The sequence below is a fragment of the Cicer arietinum genome, chromosome 4, assembly GCF_000331145.2.
Source record: "Cicer arietinum cultivar CDC Frontier isolate Library 1 chromosome 4, Cicar.CDCFrontier_v2.0, whole genome shotgun sequence".
In the NCBI taxonomy this organism is placed as follows: domain Eukaryota; kingdom Viridiplantae; phylum Streptophyta; class Magnoliopsida; order Fabales; family Fabaceae; genus Cicer; species Cicer arietinum.
In genome coordinates this window covers 45,851,145-45,855,375 of record NC_021163.2, presented here as the reverse complement: position 1 = coordinate 45,855,375, position 4,231 = coordinate 45,851,145, and positions in this window count along the sequence as shown.

The window sequence follows — 4,231 nt, the reverse complement described above, 5'->3', positions numbered from 1 at the left end:
TGAAACAACTTTTTTATTTTTCTAAGAAAGATGAAAGGGTTAGAGTAAACGTGTAATGTGTACATAAGTTTTTCCCTTTTAATTAATATATATGAATCTATATTTATATTCCCCTCTAATCATATACTACATCCATCCCGAGATATATAAAAGAAAAACTTAAATAAGTGACGTATTTTATCTTAATTTTAGATTAATTATATAACTTTTCTTAATATTTTTTTATTTATATTTTGAGAAGTAGTATTCTACAAAAACATAATTAATGAAATACATTCAATCCATCTAGTATTTTTTCTAGATTTAACAGCAAATCTGTAGAATAAAAACAAACAAAAAGCAAATAATTCATTTATTAATTTTGAAAAATAAATGTTTTATCAAAATAAAAAAATCCACCATTGTCACTATCATCTTTTGTCTATTGACCACCACTACAGTCACACGTCAACTACTCTAATCTATTATTATCGGTCATCTATTACCACCATCACTTGTCACTGACGACGTATGACCAACATCGTCAGTAAATATTGACAACTATCAATCACTAACCGCAATTGTCAATTGCCACCCGATAGTCGCCGCCGTCAATGTAGATAGTCACACTATTTACATACTCAATAAATATAAGTTAAATATATAGTTTAATTTATTTATAGTTTCTCAAAACTAATAAAAAAAATATATTCAAAATATAACATTAGGAATGAATTACAATTTTTAATGAAATTGTTAGTAAATTGCAAATGAATAAATGTAATGTTCTAATTTATCTATTACAATTCACACCAAAATTTATACATTTGCTATCCCCAAATAAATAGAAATATTATTTGAACAATTTGAAACATAAAATTCTGATAACTTTTTAAAAGTTAGAGAAATATACACATGTGATTAATGGAGTTCAATTAGTGACTAGTATGTACCGCAAAATTTAAGTGTCATAATAAATTTTTAGCACAAACATTCAATAAGTAAAAATTTTGAAATTTATAATTTTCACATACCTGATTTCGATGAGGAAGTATTTCACACAAATTTGATAGAATAAAATAGTTTCTCTCCTTTTACCATTTTTTCTAAGATACACTTAAGGATGAAAATTATTATGTGTACGTAATGTGTTTTTTGTTGACAAAGAGAACCAATTTATAGGCAGTGTCATATAATCTGAGACGTTTGTCAAATATCAATATGAATGAATGAAATTGATTCATTTAATATTTAGTGGTTACTATAATCTTTTTATTTCCAATTTTTAGATCTTGATATTTAGTGGTTACTATAACCATTGCCTTTATAATGACTAGCTCTTCAAATTGGTGATTACTATAATTTATTTTAGACCAATAAATTAGAAGGTTATGAACCCATAAAAATTCTTACATTATCCCATTTGACCTAAAATTTAGAGAAACCAATTACATAAGTATGATACATAAAATTTATGTATCAAATCTCATCTATGTGGATACAAACTAAACTTAATATAATAATACACTACATGTGAGTTATAACAGTCATGTACTATTATTTTCCAAAACACACTTTCTTCCATATACCACAAACATTAGTGCTCTATACAAGTACTTAAGCACCACATCAACTACCTTTATGATCCCGTAAATGTTTCTAGGACATTCATGTTATAACTAATTAAAATTACGTGCAAAATGACTAGATACAAATTATAAAGGTTCAAAAAAAATCATAAAGAGCTCATATTATCAACATCATAAAATACATTATTCAATATGACAACCAAGACCCATTATATGTACATATTACTTAAAAGTATGTTTGTAATCTTTAGTTAACTGGTCAATCATAAAGTTTGTTATAAGATATTTTATGGATACTTTTTGTTTTTGAACTTCTTCTTTGATAGAGAAATACTTCAACTCCATGTGTTTTACACCTTTTAAGTATTTATTATTCTTTGAAAAGAATACAACTGGAGAATCATCATAGTAAATTTTCAGCGATTTAGCAATAGTGTCAACTACTCTAAACCCTAAAACAAAATTTCGCAGCCATAATGATTGAATTTTAACTTCAAAGCATGCTACAAATTCCGCTTTCACGGTAGATGAAGCAAAAAAAGATTTCACAATACTTTTCCTTGATATGGCTCTTTCTCCAAAGAGGAATTAGTAGCCGAAAGTGGACTTCTTCATGTTAACACATCCACCAAAGTCTGAGTATGTATATCCAATTACTTCTAATTGATTGGATCTTCTATACATGAGAATATACTCATTAATTCTTTGTAGATACCTTAGAACTTTATTTGCAGCTTTCCAATGACCAGTTCTAGGATTACTTTGATAACTGCCTAACATTTCAACTGCAAAGCTAATATTCGGTCTTGTGCATGTTTCCACATACATTAGACTAACCACTACAGAACCATGTGGAACTGATTCCATTTGGTTTTGGTCTATGTGATTCTTTGGACAATGCATAGGACTGAATTTATTCCCTTTTTGGATTGGTACAATTCCATCATAGCAGTTTTCAATGTTAAATTTCCCTAGAATTTTATTGATATAGGTCTTTTGAGACAATCCCAATAATCCTTTCATCTATCATGAAACATTTCAATTCTAATCACATAGGACGCCTCATCCAAATACTTCATTTCAAAATTCTTAGAGAGGTATTCTTTATTCTCATGCAACAACTCAAACTATTAGTTGCAAACAAAATATAATCAACATATAAGACCAAAAACATAAACTTACTCCAATTGATCTTTCAAAATATGCATCTATCAACTAGATTTTCTTCATAACTTAAAGAGGTAATATTGAACTTAATATATCATTGCCTTGAGACTTGTCTCAGTTTATATATTGATTTATTAAGGTTACACACCATATGACCCTTCTCTTCAATTGGAAAACCTTCAGGTTGGTCCATATAAACTTCTTTAAGACTACCATTTAGATAGGTTGTTTTCACATCCATTTCATGTAATTCTAAGTCATAATGAGCCACCATGGCCATGATAATACACAATGAGTCTTTTTTTGAGATAGGATTAAATGTTTCTTATAATCAACACTGTCGTTTTGAGTATATCCTTTAGCAACATGTCAGCTTTTTTATCGTTCGATATGGTCATTTGAGTCACGTTTGGTCTTAAAGATCCAGTTATAACCAATTTATTTAGCACCTTCTGGAAATTCAACGATTTTCTAAACTTTATTTTCTAACATGGATTTAAACTTATCTTTTATGGCATCAATCCATTTCTTTGACTCAACATTGTATATGGCTAGTGAAAATGAAATTGGATATTCATTGATTCCAATGTTTGACTGTAGTAAATAAGTCTCATAATATGTAGGAATAACTTATTTCCTTTCTCTTTGAGATATTCTCAAATGAACCTCTTGAGACTTATTTTGTTAAGACCTTTGTGAGTTAGTATGTAACGCCTAGTTACGTGAGTATAAAAATTGAGGTAATAATGGAAAAAAATTTCAAAATTATATAAGAGAATAAGGTACTGTAATAAATAATGAATTGTTCGAAAGAAGTAATGTTATGAAATCTCAAAATAAATCCTTACAACTGAAAAATCTTTAATATTTAAAATATCTAAAACTGGGAAAATAATATCTAATCCCAAAATAAAGTACGATGTATACATTATGTCTACTTATTCTTGATCTACTAACCTAATTGAAGGAAGTCACTCTTCTCAAGGGAGGTAGGACTTCTCAACTCTCGACATCCTCAACGGTCTCAGTATCTGGAAACAACACTTTAATGAGATACTAAATCCCAGTGAATAATACACACAATTTTAAAACAAGTATTGTTCTCAGCCGGAGCGGTAACCGGATAAAGTCAATCATGACACCCGCCTTTATCCAAAAATATTCTTTAGAACTGTTAATGATCTAACTAAGATTTCTCTATAATAACCAACTACTTCCAATTATTAATAAAAACTCATCAATTAAATTAACGATAATCCACATCTATCATAATCAGATAATTCCAATATACACATTTATTATGCAGAAAATAATCAATCAATTCAATGATGGAGATATACTACTTATGCAAAGTGAGTATTATCTAATCATGTGGAGCACCAGCTCATCCAGTGTGGGGTACAAGACCCATCAGTGTGGAGATTAAACCTCATCTCTTTGTGAAGTTTAATACTCATCCATGTGCAGTTTAAACCTCATCTCTTTGTGAAGTTTAA